Source organism: Octodon degus, unplaced genomic scaffold (genome assembly GCF_000260255.1).
Source record: "Octodon degus isolate 3935 unplaced genomic scaffold, OctDeg1.0 scaffold00052, whole genome shotgun sequence".
NCBI classification, from domain to species: Eukaryota; Metazoa; Chordata; class Mammalia; order Rodentia; family Octodontidae; genus Octodon; species Octodon degus.
The window spans coordinates 2204253-2220451 of NW_004524628.1; positions in this window are offsets into that span (position 1 = coordinate 2204253).

Sequence of the window (16199 nt, forward strand, 5' to 3'; positions counted from 1 at the left end):
GTGTTAAACTTTTTCATCCTTCATTTGTTCTACGTCTTTGAGTAGGACGACAGGAACCCAGAAAGGATGATCATCGTACCTAAAAACAACGGTGCAGGTAGTTCCAAATTCTCTGTGATCAGTCAGCGGTTAGCAGTGGGACCCATGGCTGGGCTTCAGTTATGCACGTCCCTCCCAACTGCTCAGTGGGGAGTGCCACAGGGGCGCGAAAGCATCACCTGGGCAGGGGAGTCAGGTAGGCGGATGGAGCTCTGGGTTCCTCTGACTTTGAGCAAACAGGCTGTGTGACCTCGGGTAAGTCCCTTAACCTTGTTGCTTTTTCTTTTTCTTTTTTGCAGTATTGGAAATCGAATTTGGGACCTTGCGCTTGCCAGGCAGACGCTTATGCCTCTGAACTATCTCACACTGGCTCTGCTTTTTCTTTAAAACCAGGAATCTGTAAACTGTGTTACACGTGCTGAAAACTTTGCATGGCCAAACCTGTCTGGAAAGCCTTGCCTCCTGTGTCCCCTGGGTTACGCCTGTCTATTAGCAGGTTGAAAGTTCTGCCGAACCTGCAGGAAGAAAACTACCTCGTGTTCCTGTTTGGCAAGTGTTTCTCTCCTTTGGACCACAAAACTCCCTTTTGGTCATGATGGTGGTGATAATCAATGAGAATGTTTTGGTGAGTACTGGCCCAGGGGTCCCACACTCTCTGAAACTCTGTGATGCGAGTTGAGTGGTTGCTTGTGAGGTGCACATCGGTGATCTTGGCCTAAGTGGACTCTTGCTCAGAACTCAACCCTGTCCCCCCTCCCAAGGTGGCGCCTCCAGACAATGCTACTCCAAGCCCCCAGTTTCATAGGAAAGCTTCTGTACTCATGGCAGTTCCTCACCGGAGTCTCCTCTGTCCTGCAACCTCGCAGCTCCAGCAGCCCCAGGGTCCTGCTCCTGGCTTCTTCCCTTCCCCTGCTCCCCTCCTCAGTTTTGCCCTTAGGGAGCCAGGTGTAGCTGAGCCTCGAGGAGAGGGCCGATGCTCCTTTCTCCCGCCCTGCTCTCCCAGCTTGGAGCAGGAACCATCCCATTCTGACCTGAAGTCACCCATGACTACATCCTCCGGCTCATTACTTTCTGTGGTTTGAAAGAAGCTGTCTTAAAAGTCAAAATAACTTGCATTTATGCAGCCTTTTCACTCTTCAAAGTCTTTGCTCATGATCTTAATTGTATTGAAGCCCTGAGTCTGGACAGGCAGTGATTGGAGAGGTGCTGCATAGACCCCGCGCTGCCCACAGAGCAGAAGAGGCGGGGCCAACTTGCCCCTTGTCAGGGCAGCAGCAGAAGGTCCGCTGACCATCTCTGGGCACTCGCTGTGCTACAGTTGCCCAGTGGACTCCAGGGACGCTGCCCTCTGGGTGGGACATGGGCTCAGGCAAACTCAGAGGTTGACCACTCAAAGTTGTATCTTTTGCTTCCAGAGCTTCTGAAGTGAGGATGCTGGGCTAGGGAGATAGCTCACTAGTCTAAGTGCCTGCCTGGCAAGCGCAAGGACCCAGGTTCAATCCCTGCTACTGCATGCCCTGCTGGGTTTGGTGGCACATGCCTGTAATCCCAGCACTGGGGAGGCTGAGACAGGATGATCACCATGAGTCTGAACTGCATAAAGAGACCCTGTAACAAACAAACAAACAAATGGTTAAAAAAAAGAAGTGAGGGTGCAGAACATGCCTTCTGGGGACCTTTGTGTCAGAAGTGGGGACTTCTTTGCACTGCTTTGCAGGACATTTGGGGTACCAGTGAGTTGAAGCTGAATTCTTTGACCTGTGTTGAGGAAGCCAGTGTCATTACGTAGACCTAGGAAGGGTGCATGGAGGAAGGCAGACCAGGGAGCTCCAGGGCCACAAGGGTACCACACTGGCCTCCTTGCTGCCTTCGCCAGGACCTGCTGGCCATGCCTGGCCCTCCTTTCTGCTGGAGTCTGAGTGGCTTCAGCCAGCTCCTCGGTGACCAGAGCTGTCATTGGAGGTGGAACTTGTGACCTTCCTCACCCTCAGCACCGGGGTGGACACTCAGCCTCAGCGCCTGCACAGCTCTGAGACTTACACCTGGCACCTTTTGGTTTGTTTATTTTACATCTGTCAGTGTAAATGAATGATTACATAACCCTTGCCTGCAACTCTTACAGGTTTGGAAAGAAAAAAGCCTCAGCAAACAAACAATGGATGTTCTAAGTCAGTGGTGTTGAGACATTTTGACTTGAGTTCCCAGCACTGTCGCAATCATTGGCTGTCTACCCTTCATTCCACTCCAGTTCTGGGGGACAGAGATAAGAAGCTGGCATTTGTACCAACCGGCTCTGTAAGGCAAAGCCGCACCAGGGCAGGAACCCTTGGTCCTCAGTATTTCTCATTGAAAGTCCACACAGAAAAATATCCTATTAATTCAAACCCACAGTGCTAACTAGAAAACTTTTTTTTCTCATCGTTTTTTGATGGAATTTTTTTTTTTTTTTTGGTCACTTTTTAAAATTACCATAGCTCAGAGAACTAAAGCACCTGCTTAGGCAGAGCATAGTGGTCAGGGTTCGATCCCTAGTGTGCTGTGCCAGCTCCACCCCCGGGGCCCGCTGTGACAGCGATTGAGACTGGGCGTGGTGGTGCGCGCCTGTAACCCCAGTGCTTGGGAGGCTGAAAACAGAAGAATCACTATGAGTCCGATCTATGTAGTGAGACCCTGAAGACCCTGCACCAAATGCGTAAAAAATAAAGTAAAATAAAATAAAATTATAAAGGCAACCTACTAAAATAACACAGGAGAAAAGGAGAATGTAAAAGTGAACTATAATCATATCACCCTGAGACACATATCTACTTTATTTTTTATTTTTTAAATACTCTTTTAAAAATTTTTTATTTATTTATTTGTGTGTGTGTGTGTGTGTGTGTGTGTGTGTGTGTGGCCAGCTCAGCCCACCAGGGGGCGGGGCTGGCTGGCATATGGTGCTGGGGGATTGAACTGTGGTCCCTCTGCTTTGTTAAGCTTGTTCTAAGTAGGTGCTTTAGACCACTGAGCCATCTCACCAGCCCCCACATATCTACTTTAGACATTTTATTATTTTTTTGTTTCTCCCAGATCTCAATATACATACATACAGGTGAAACTTCTATCATTTTGAGCTTATTACGTATGTGACTTTATTCTACTTAACACTGCAGCATAACTATATCTGGGCATCATGAAGTAGTCCTGAAACACCATGTTGACATTGTGATGGCGTGTTCCGTCTTTGGACGTCCCACGATTATCTAACCGTTCGTGTGCTGTGGAGCCCAGGCGCTCTTGCCAGCTCTTTACAGCTGTTTATAAAGCTTCAGTGAACATCTTTGCAGAAGAAGCCTGAGTCTCTGACTCGCTCCTTCCCTTGGAGCCAGGAGGGTTGTTGCCAGGTGGAAGGACGCGAATTCCTTTTTTAAGGCTCTTAACTCGCACTGCCAAATTGCCTTGCAAAGTGGGTCCTGCCAAGACAGCGGGCAGCCTCAGCCGGGGGCTCTGGAGGTGTGAGGGGCCTGTGTTTGCCTTTTACATTCTCCTGTGATTCCGGAGGTGAAGCGAAGAGATTTGTTACTTAGGCCAGAAAAGAAGAAGAAAATGGATGAATGTTAAGGATTTACCTTGCGTAAGCCCTGTGGAAAGAGCTGTAATGGTATTGTGCTTGGGGAGAAGCTCTTTCTAGAACATTCCACACACTTCCTTGGCTTCTGAATGGTTTTATTAAGGTCTTTATTATTTGTACCTTTAGTGTATCCTATTTGTTTGTTTGTTTATTTATTTATTTATTTATTTATTTGTGTGTGGCCAGCTTAGCCCACCAGGGAGCGGGGCTGGCTGGCATGCGGTGCTGGGGGATTGAACCGTGGTCCCCGTGCTTTGCTAAGCTTGTTCTAAGTAGGTACTTCAGACCACTGAGCCATCTCACCAGCCCAGTGTATCCTATTTGTAAAGATTCTGTGTTTTAGGTAAAAGTCGTATCAGTCACCCAGACACCAGTTCTTGTTACTTCTGGTTTTTCTCCACTCAGTCCCAACCAGCCAGCGAGACGCTCCCTCCAAGGGACGTCAAAATTGTCATTTTGCACATAATTCTAAGCACGCAGAGTCCAAGGAAGGCAGTCCACAGGGTGTCTAGACAAGAAGTGTCAGGTTACTGAGGTGATTTTATTTTTCTTCGGGTCAGAGTCATTTTTTTCCCCCTGCTAACTGCCAAGTTCAGAGCCTCATGGGTGATTCTGAGTGTTGGGGAAGCCGAACATGATGATCCTCATGTTTAAGTTTATTTCTTTAAAAAAAAAATCATAAAAGAAGATTTATAGAAACGTCTTAGCTAAAAGCACGATGCTTGCAGGCAGCGCAGCCCCAGGCAAGACTGGTGATGTCTAATGACTCGGTCTGGGAGGCTGCTTGGACACCCTCCGGGGCCAACCCCTCTGAACTGCTCACCACCACCTCTCCAGGGACGTGTCATGGCAGGGCCAAACCTCAGATCCTGGGGAGTGGAGACCCTGGCATCCAGAGGTGCCTACAAGAAAAGGAGTAGTCTATTCTTGTGCCTACCAGCAGGTGGCGCCATAGAGCAACAGGGAGGCGTCCAGGGGGTTGAGTTAGGGCTCCCTGTGGCCAGCTGTATATCATTCTTCATCTCCATGGGCGAATGGGACTGCTTGTCTCTTAAGCGATTGTGACCGTTTATTAAAAGACTGTATACTGGAATGGTAGTGAACAAGCCTAGAGGATGCTGGGTACGGCTAACTTCCTTGGATCTCATCCTGTAGAACAATCAGCAGAGGCACATGTGATTCTACTGAGGAGTTTCAGGGGCCGAGGAGACCTGTGACTCTACTGAGGAGTTTCAGGGTGCCTTGCCCTGAGCATGCAGGTTTTCAGAGGCCCTGAGACAGTGCTCAGACTATGAGCGTGGAGTGGGGCAGCTCCTCCTCATCGACCTTGTCCTGGGCTCCATATTCCTGCTCCACCTGGCTTCTCGACATTCCTCGCTGCTGCCTCAGACACTTTGCCTGAGTCCAGTGCTTAGGGAACAGAGGAGGGATTCCCCGGGGAGCCTCGGGACTGACAGCTACAGAGCAAGGTAGTCAGGTGGAGGAAGGCTCTAGAAGCCTAAGGTGGTTGTGGGTACTGGAGGTGGGGCTGGGTCCCCTCTTGGCCTGGATGTGAGGGGGGCTCTGGCAGCACCAAGCGTTCCAGTACTTGGGAGTGGGCACACAACATGTCCTGCACTGCCACCCAGGCATATGCTCAAAATGCCCAGCAGGCGCTGGCTTGCGGCTCCATCCCAGGTCTGCCGGTGTGACACTCAAGATGGAGCTGTGTCGTGCAGAGCCGGCCACCCTTCCTGAGATGACAAGGGGGCCTAGGTGGCCCCCACGTTCCTTTGCCTCACTGGACTTGTGGCGACCAGCCCTCATGCAGAGAATAGGCCTTGTTTGTGCTGGTGTGTGGCCAAGGCCCTACCGACTGGAGGCTGCTGCGTGTGGGCTCCAGCTTCAGGACGCTGGCTTCCCGAGTTGGGCCTGTGTCGTGCCAGTCTTGGAAGATGCTTTGTGAGAACAGTCTCTTGTCAGGGTGTCACTCCTCACAGCTCCTCCAGGGCGCTGAGCAGCGACCCTTCTTGAGGTTGGCTCCGATTTCTCAGAGGAAATCTCTCACCGGCTCTCTGGGGCGCGGCCCTTGGCTGCTGCTGGGAACAGACACAGTTATCTGGCCAAGAAAACTGTTTTGCAAGAGGCTTCCCACAATTACAGCAGGAGGGAGGGTCCCTGCCAGCTCAACTTAGTCACTTGGGCTTAGGGCTTAGGGGGAAGGTGGTTTTTTTGTTCTTTTTTTTTTTTTCTTCTTTTCTTTCTCAAGGCAAGAGCCAACTGGGGGCCAGGCAAGCACATGGGTAATTACCCCGCAAGGGAGACAAAAGGACTGCTGATTAGCAGTTTTCAGGGCCTCGCAGGTGGCTGATGGCTTTTAGTGGAATGTCACAGAGTACCCGGCCTGTGGGCGTGAGTCAGAAATCCTTAGGTCACTTGTGGTTTTCTTTCATGGTTTTGCTGTGACTATTAACTTGTTTTTACTTAACAAGAACAACAGGTGTTTGGGTGTCTGTTTGAGCCGTGTGCTCTCGCTGGGCTCCCAGCAGCTTTCTGGAGTCACGAGGTGGCCCCAGTTTGGCAGACAGTGCATGTGTAAACCGGAAAAAAGCAGCGGCCAGCAGAGCCTCTAGGAAGCCGGAAATGAGTCTTGACAGAAGCCTGGGCATCCCCGGCACAGATACGGGCTGGGCTCGGGGCTCGCAGTTGAGCTGGGAGTCCAGCGACCCGCTTATTAGCTGGAGTTGCTCATGATGGGGGGCTGGTCCCTGGCACCCTAGACCCGTCTGGAGGTGGACCCTCACTGTGGAGGTGGGAAGTGTGCTGCAGACCCTGGCTTTGCTTTGGCACCTGTGGCCCTGGTGAGCCGACAGCTGTCGCCTTGAATTCTGATTTTTCTGGATGGAAACAAAAGCCATGCGCTGGTCCAGATGTGGCTTTCGGACCAGGCAGCCAGGCCCTGCGGCTTTCCTTGTCCCACGGAGGTGTGATCACTGCACCAAGCAGGGAGGACCTCTGCCCTCTGGCTCCAGGCAAGCTGCGTCCCTCAGCCTCCAGGCCTGTGAGGACCAGGCTCTGGCTTTCCTGCGAGGACCTCTAGAAATGAGACTATCTGGCTCAGCAGACATCCGCTGTGATCTACACGGGGTCGGAGGGAATGAAGCTGCTGGCTCCAGCCAGGGCCTTGGGCCTGGAAGTGGCTGAGATCTGCCAGGAAAACAGGCCTGGAGCTTTGTGTGACCAGGCGTTAGAGGTGGCGCTTTTGCCTCCCCCCCGCCCCACTGTGCCTGTGCCCCAGCTTGTGTCTGGGACCCGTAGACTTGGGCTCTGCAGAGCCAGGCCTTTCGCCTGCAGCTCTGAGCAGCGGTGGTGGCAAAGCCAGCTGGAGACTACTCAGTACTGGACCCTTCCTGTCCCCTGCCACCCAGTCTGACCCCAAGGCTGTGGATCCCCAGGAAATTGTGGGGTACTTGGACTTGTTCCACTGTGGCTGGGAATTGGGAACTCTGATTTCTTTTTAAGAAAACTAATTTTTTTTCTTTTTTGAGAGGGTGTTTGGATTAGGAAGTCCATTAGAAAACCACTAAGGACATCTTTGTAGACATCTTTTTTTAAGTGCACTCATCAGACCGACGGTTCCTAGTGTTAGTGAGGTCGAGCCAGTGCATCCTGGCCAGGAGGGTGACATTTCACCAGGATTCAGCCCCCTGGGCTGGGAGCTGCCTGGAGGCCCAGGACAGGCACCTCCAGTCTCTGCATCCCCACACTCAGGGGGACTGTGCCCCTCAGAGGTGCCACACTGGATCAGGGACCGTGGCAACCTTGTAACCTGGAGGTTCACAGTCAGAGAGGGCAGAGGCTTTAGAACCCACAGGAGCCACTGTAAGGTTCAAATCCAACCTGAGCCCCCAGCCCAGCCTGCTGGCCAGCAGAGGCCCTACTCTCTGCAGGGAGCTCTGCTCTCAGCAGGGAGCTCAGCTCAGTACCGAAGCTGTCATCAGCAAGCACAGAAGGAGATATAGGACAGGACAGGACATTTTGCAGGTTCCGGGACATCTGGAGACACCCGAGAATTTACACTGACACTTCAAGGACCGTGTCCGCTGAGGTGTAAGACTACGTGAGAATTCTTACCACAGATGTTTATCGGGATCTTCCAGCCTGAGGTCCCCTGCCCTCTCTCCAGCCATATAAAAGGGACGGACTCTCTTTGATCAGGGCAGGTGGGCTTATCGTACCCAGGCACCATAAAGTCCACGCATTGCCTTTGCCCAGGCCTGAGGGTCCCTGCTGGTTCCCTCCTCCTCCCAGAAGTTGCATGTGCTACAGCCACTCCTAGTGCTTTCCCTGACATGACCAGCGGTAGGCGCCTCCTGTGCACGGGCAACCATGCCAGGTGCAAAACGAGGGCACCGAAGTACTTCCGTTTGAACAAACCCAGGCCCTGGGGTTTGCTTTGCCGTGTAGCAGCGGCTCCAGGAATCTAATGGCCCAGCCTGCGCCACTCCCCTGTGCAGCTAGCTCGGTCTCCTGCCAATGAGGCCAGACACGGGAGGGCATGAGCACTGGGGTGCAGGAGAGGGATCTGGAGAGGCCTGGGGGCCCCTCATCCTCCACACCATGGAAGCCAAAGTGACTCTGGGTGCTCTCTTGCCCCCTCTCCTGGTGGCGGATAAGTCCTCTCTTCGGTGACCTCAGATGACCAAGACCTTTCTTCTTCTGTAGTCAGCTCGGGACCACAGTGGGTTCTCACTTCATGCAAAGCAGCAGCCTGTGGCCACAAGAGGGCTGAGCCAGCGAGCTGGCCTCTGAGGTCGCCACCCCAGCGAGCTGGCAGATTGGGGAGTGAGCTGTCCACATCCCTGGCCACCAGGGCCTGGGAGAGGTGGGCGGAAGCTGCATCTGCCCTCGCTTACCTGGATCTGTATGGGATAGTTTTCCCCTCCTCTCAGGTTCATGTGGTGGGAAGAGATATCCCCATTCTCTGGATGAGTGCTTTGCTTTTCTCCATTGAACTTACTGTTCTGCCCCAGGGAGGAGCCCTGTCTTGTCCTGGGAAGGCTGTGAGAGCCAGACACAAACAGGGCCACACCAATGGGAACTGTGGCCACCGTGCTGTGGTCAACAGCACTGTGGCATGAGGCTTAGTACTGGGAATGCATATACAGTTTTGAATAGATACCTAATAATTACACATATTTCTGGAAGACTGTGGGGCATTTTAGAGCTTACACTAATGTGGGATGCTTGGGGTAGCTGGTGTATCCATCAGCTCTAACCTCTATCATTTCTTTGTGTTGGGAACATTCCTAATTCTACTGGCTATTTTGAAATATACAGTTAATTGTTGTTAACCACATTTGCCCCACTTGCTGTAGAGCACTCCCATCTAGCGGCACCTCTACACTCCCTACCCATTCTCTCCATCCTGGCTTCTCCTTCTCAGCCACAGGGAACCAGCCTCAGGGCCCCATGGGCCAGGCATAATGCTCCAAACAGGATTTAGCAAACCCAGCTCTCTCTCTGGCAGTCCGAAACCTGGACTGGGGTAGCGCTGGCACCTCCCTTGTAGCCACAAACTTTGCAAATTTGGAGCTCTGTAGTCCCTATTTTCATCAAGTGTCTTCACATGTGAACTGGGAGTTTTGAGCACAGACTAACCGCAAATACTCTCAGAAAAGAGTGTTCGTGCCCGGTGCAGCGGCATTCATCTATAATTCCTGCATCCTGGGAGGCCGATACTGGAGGGTGACAAGCGTGAGCCCAGCCATTTAGAGATTTACCAAGACCCTGTCTCAAAATAAAACAGTACAGAAAGGGCTGGGGATGTAGCTCAGTGCAGAGGCACTGGGTCCAATCGCCAGTGTGGGGTGGTAGTTGTGGGCCAAAACAACAGTGCTCATCAACAAGCTTATTATTATTATTATTATTATTAATGTATTTAGCACAGGGTCTACAGGGTCTCATTACACAGATTGGACTTGTAGTGACTCTCCTGTTTTCAGCCCTCCAAGTGCTGGGATTACAGGTGCGCCACTATTCCCAGTTTCATTCGCCATCTCAGCACACCCCGGGGGCGGGGCCGGCATGGCACGCTGGGGATCGAACCCCAGTCCCGGAGTCTGCCAAACTTATCATTGATATCCTTGTTTTAGTAACATTCCACCAGTTGTACCACTGTCCTTTTCAGCTTTGGCCCCAGGGGCAACCTGATTCCAGGTTCTTTTAATCTTGTCCTGGGGGATCAGCAGATGACACCCAGCGACAGATGTCTGGCATCTTCCAAAAGCTTGCTCATGTTTGTGGCACGTGCTGGCTGTCAGCTGGGACTTCAGTGGCAGCTGTTGGCTGCAACATCTCCAGGCCTCGGGATGGCGCTGGGGAGCACTGAGGTTTCCTCCCTGGGACTCAAAGACCCTGGAGCGGGGAGCTCACGGTAGAATCTGCCGCTCCGTCTATGCCCAGCCTTGGAAGTTATTGCATTGTATTCTTTCCATTGTGGAGTCCCAGGCCTTTGCAGAGAGAAAAAGTAGGGAATACGATCCCACCCTTGTTGGAGGAGCACAGGGGGCTGAAAGAGCACCGGGGTGGGAGAGGGATGTTTTCGGGGTCATCTTCACAAACATCTACCAAAGAACAATGGAGGTGCAGGAGCTGACCAGCTGTTGGTGGGGACAAGAGTAAGGGGAGCAGCAGCTGGCAGTGGGCTTTGGGGGGCAGCCAGCAGGGGAAAGGGGGTGACTCATGAGCAGGAGACACCCACGTGAGGCTGGGGACTTGGGGGTCCTCATTTTGGAGCCTTGTTTGGTGGCTGCGCTGGCTCTAAAGAGGAATCTGAGCTCTGGAATTTCATAGCAAAGCGTCCTTCCTGTTGCCATTCTGAGCCCCAAACATAACAGGGCTGTGGTGAATCTTAGTGACAAGGACAGGCGCTCAGCAAGCTCCAGGTCCTGCACCAAAAAGAAATACACACACGAATAAATAAATAAAAAGACTGCGATGTTGGATGAGTGATCCTGGTTTTTCATGAAAGTTCTTTGTGCAGGGCCTGGGACCAAGTACATGCTCGGCGAGGAAGGTGGTCATTGCCAGTCTGATTTTCTCGTAACCTTTGCTGAGTGCTCCGCAGAGCAGAGTTACAGGCTGTCTTCTCCTCCGCTTTGTGCCTGAACACACCGTAACGTGTGCAGAGGATCTTGGTCTTCTCCCTGGAGGTTCAAAACACCTCTCCTCTTACCAGCTCATTTTCCTAGGAGGCGGGGAACTGTGGCATAATAATCGTGATGTCCCAATGTCTATTCCAGTGGGTGCAGAGCTGTTGTATTTTATACATTTAGGTCGTTGTCCTTTTTCCTATGTGCATCTTACACATGGAAGACATAGTTATTTAAAAATATCTGTGATTCCAGGGCGTTTCCACATTGTCTGAGGCCTACATGCCGGGTGTCTATCACTGTTCTGTAGGAGAGTAAGGTAAATTGTTTCTCCTTGGCCGCGTGGCTTTAAGGCCAAAGGAAGTTCTAGGGTTTATTTTAATTATTTTTCTGGTAGCCATCACACGCTGCTGTTTGGATGTCTTATCAAAGCTGCAGCACTGCTTGAGGCCTTGCAAAGGACAGAATGCCAGCCAAGGACCTCATCTCTACTGCCCAGATCTGATCCAGAGCCAGAGGCCCTGCCCGCTTCCATGCCAACGTCCGAGCAGGCAGGTGGGCCTGGTGGCGTGTGCCCCATTCAACATCATGGCTCCGATGAATCTTTAATGTGGAGGGAATTGCGTCCACTCATCCAACTGGGTGCCCAGGGCAGGCTGGTAAGTCAGCGGGGACAGCCATAGGCTCCAGGGTGGCCAGCCCAGGCCTGCTTGCCTATGCTGTGGGGAATGGGGAGGAAGCTCCTTGAGGCTGGGTGGGAGGAGAGTGGCGAAGGGCAGAGGGTCTGGGCAGCATCTTCTGGAAAGGGAACCGCCATGGACCATTTTGGCCCTGTTCCTGTCCACCCGCACTTCCGTCCTCCTTTGAAGGAGGGCTATTGGTTGCTGGCCTCTTCTTCAGCAGCCCTGCTGCTCTCCTGAGATCATGTCCACACTGCTCTTCCTTCTATTCAGAGTATGTTTTGTTTTCTTTTTTTTTTTTTTTTTTTTTTTGGCGGAACTGGGGTTTGAACTCAGGCCCTTGTGCTTGCCAGGGAAGCGCTTATTCCACTGAGCCATCTCCCCAGGCCATTTTGTTTTCTTTTTTTCTTCTCTTTTTTTGTATTTTAGGGAAGGGTCTACAGGATGTTCAGGGTCTCACTACTAGATCGGACTCATAGTGATCCTCCTGCTTACAGCCTCCCAAGAGCTGGGGTTACAGGCATGTGCCACTATGCCCAGTCTCAATTACCATCTCAGCGTGCCCCCGTGGCGGGGGCAGCACGGCAGGCCTGGGATTTGAATCCCCCACCCCTGCGCCTGCTTGCAGGTGCTTTAATCCGTTGAGCTATTTGGCTGGCCCCTTCAGAGTATGATTTGAAGGGCAGCTCAGTGGGAGCATCAGAATCCACATTGCTTCAAAAATACTGTGCAGACACATTCTTCAGTGGCCATTACTAATAGCTCCTGCTGTCGCCTGACTGTCCCCTCTGAAACTCAGCTGGAATTTAGTTGCTGTGGAAATAAGATGAAGAAGACCTTCAAGAGGGATCAGACCATGGAGTCTGCGCCCTGGTGTGTGGACCGGCATCAGTGCTTCTGCGATAGACTAGCTGTTGGGAGTGCAGCTGTAGGTTCAGCCCTGCCTCACCCTTGTGCTCTGCCCCGCGCACTCCTGCAGGCCCTTCCGCCTTGGACCTCTCATCAGATGAGGCTCCTTGACCTTGGATTTCTGTCTCCAGCACCATGAGACAAATAAACTTGCATTGCTTGTGACTTGTCCAGTCTGCAGTATTCTGCAAAAGCATCAGAAAATGGGCTAAGACTGTTGTAAACACCTTGCGTGGGGAGGGCTTGTCCAGCTCCCTGGGTTTCTATGTTTCTGTGAGTGAAGTCTATGAAGACATATTTGTATGACAATTGCAAGCAGCGGGGTTTACTCGTAACAGCTGTTACTTCAGACAGAGAAGAATAGAGAGGGAATTGGTTTGTCTTAAGAAGGTAAAGGTATATATCCAAACTGTACCAATCGACTTAGCAATAATAATACAAAAAAAGGAGGTAAGGAAATGAAAGAACCCGGATTGCTATGGAGCCCGTCTAGATAGCCCTCCAGAGCCTCACGTAGTCACGGGGGCAGGCTTTTCAGATATGCCTGAATCTGGAGTTTGTGATTGGTTCATGGTCCCAGGCTGGGATTAAGGGTGTGAGTGCCACACCTGTCCTAGGGTGGGTCGCCTGCATATATTATAAGGGACAGAGAGACTTGTCCCTCTTTCCATTATTGCTTTTGCTGTCTTCTGCCACTGTGAACTCTTGCCCCTCTGTCATGTGCTGTCCTGCAATGGAACCAGCTGAATATGAGCTGAAACCTCTGTAGACTATGAGCTAAATAAACCTTCCTTCCTTTAACTTTGTCTATTTTTTTTTTTTTTTTTGCGGAACCGGGATTGAACTCAGGCCCTTGCGCTTGCCAGAGAAGCACTTATTCCACTGAGCCATCTCCCCAACCCCAAGAAAACCCCTTTAACTTTGGATGTTGGGTATTTTGTCTCAGCAACAAGAAAAAAGTAACTAAGATGCAAGACTCTGGCTTTGCAGGCGGGCTGTCCATATGTCATTTGCTTGGTGCTGCTGACTGCCTGTCCTGTGCCAGGATCTCCCAAGAGGGGACCAGGAGGAGAGTGAGGGCCTTGAAATGTGCTCCAGGGCCTGGTGTCCTGGGGGCTAGGTCCCTTCAGTGGCTGTAGCCAGAGGGGAGCCTACAGCTCTCATGTCTGGATGACCTTTTTTACTTCCTCCAGCACAGGTTCTTATCTAAACTCTTTTGGAAAAGTTTTACACCCCCCCCCCTTTTTTTTTAAATAAAAGGCAAAAAGAAAAAGAGGAAAAAGGGCCTTTATTATTCCAGGAGGACTATATGTGTATTGTTGAAAATCTGTACATGGGTATTTTACTATGAATTCTCCTTGTGCTTAGAAAAAATAATTTATTCTGACCTAATTATAGGTTCCTATGAAGTTGGAGGTGCTGGGTCACTCCTGCTTGGTTTACACTTTTGGTTACATAGTACCTTGTCCGAATCAGAAATGTGGCACAGGGAGCTCACGTAGGCGCGCACACGCAGTTTCACAGAGAACTGAAAGCTCCGCCGAGGTCAAGACGCGGGCCGCTCCCCTTCCCCACCTTTCTCACCGTCCCTTTGCACGCACCCCTTGCCCCTTGCTAACTCCTCCAGCCCCTGGCAACCGCCAATCGTTTCCACATCTGTAGTTTTTGCCATTTTGAAAGTGTTACATCCGTGCCGTCATGCAGTACGTGAGCTTTCGAGACAAGACTCGGTGCCTTTCATATAGCAAAACCCCCTTGAGACCGCCCAGGACCCTTGTGCAGCAGCTGTCTGTTCCTTCTGATTACGCAGTGACAGGAGGATTGACCAATGATTGGCTTTCTCGGCCACCTCGCTGAGGTCAGAGCACCCAGATGGGTTAAACATGCTCGATGTTCTGGTAGAGATTATGTTTTCAGGATGACATTAATGAGACAGATGTGAAGGCCCTGCCCTCTCCTGCTCCCAGCCAGGCCAGAGGGGGCGTGGTTTGGCCATCAGCTGTCATGCCCTTCCCTTTGCTTCTCTGTGCTGCTTTGGTCCCCTAACGATGAACTGGGACCACCTGCCTCCGTGTCCTCCTGTCACCCCTCAGGTTACTTAGTGGCTGCTTTCTGGGCTCCTCAGACAGGGGGCGTGGCTGGGTTGTTGGCCCAGTGGCCTTCCCCTGCCCTGATGTTGTTGTGGCTTCTCTGAAGTAGCCACTTCTACTGTGGCACAGACTGGGGAGGGACCTGGGCTCATGACTAACATCCCCACCATCCTTAGGTCTTAGCACGGCTGTGATGAACGCAGTCCTCCTGAAGATCCTCGGGGTTTCGTGCCACTGAGTTTTGCGGAGATGGCTGGTGTCAATCCAGCAGCTGCATCTCCTGTGTCTCCCTAAAAGGGCACACTTTGCAAACAAACACACTTTTAAATTGTACATGGTGGCACATACCTATAATCCCATCATCAGGAGGCTGAGACAGGAGACACACCATGAGTTCAAGACCAGCCTAGGCTACATAGTGAGTTCAAGGTCAACCTGGGCTACAGAGTGGGTTCAAGGCCATCCCAATTACATAGCAAGATCCTAACTATAACACAAAATAAGTCAAGACAAAATAAACCATATGCTATCAGTTCTGATTGGTTCTGCTTCTCTGGAGAGCCCCAAGTCATCCCCAGAGTGAACAACGAACTTGTTTAATCATCTACTGCAGGACACTTAGTTGTTTCCAGGTTTTGACTGCTACAAATCCTGAAGTGATGAACATACACAGATGCAGGTTTTTGTGTAGGTGTTGGTTTGTATTTCTATGGATAAATATCCAGGATTATAATTTCTGGGTTGTAGAATAAGTGTATGTTTTGCTTTTTAAAGAAACTGTCAACTGCTTCTCCAAAACAGCTGAATCTTTTTATACTCCCAAAAGTGATGTGTGAGAAATCCCATTTCTCTACCTTCTCACCAGCACTTGGTGTTGTTGTTATCTTTATTTCTGCAGTTTTGATAGGTGGGCAGTGACATCTCACTGTGGTCTTGATTTGCATTTCCCTGTGGTTTGCGGTGATGTTCTCATGTGCTTACTCGGCATTCGTACATCTTCTTCAGTGAAGGATGTTTTGATTTCTTTTTACCTACTTTCTGCATATATTCCAACTGTGAGTCCTTCGCCATATTTGTGGTTTATAAAGAATTTCTCCAAGTCTGTGATTAGAAGAATGTTTAGATGTCCTCCAAGTTACCTGTTCCCTCATTACCTGGTTAAATACTAACCTAAGAACTGAAAGGATCTTCATATGCAATTGAAGTTACTAGGCAGTTGAGTGCAAAGTAGGGAGATTACTCTGAATCACCTGGATGGGCCTAATGCAATTATAGGAGCCCTTAAAGCAGAAGAGGAAGTGGGGGGGGGGGGGGGGGGGAGGGAGGGCAGAGGCAGCAAGAGACAGAGAGAGGAAAGCATGGAGCAGACAAGGAGGTCAGAGCGGCTCCCCTTGTCGGAGGGCCTCAAGGTGGAGGAAGGAGGTGGGAGCCAAGACATGCAGGAAGGTCTAGGAGCTACGAGTGACCCTAGGAGCCCTGACAGTGGGAAGTGGGCAGCCTGAGGACTGTATGGACCCGACCTCTGCCAACAGCCAGAGCGAGTCTGGAAGCAGATTAATCACACAGGACACAGCCTTCCTGGCATGGGAGATCAGGCGTGGAGAAGCCAGCGGAGTCCGTCAGGTTCTGACCTACAGGACTGAGAGATCATTCGGTCCAAACTGTAATTTGTTTTTTTTTTAAATTTTTATTTATTTGAGAGAGAGAGAGAGAGAGAGAGAGAGAGAGAGAGAGAGAG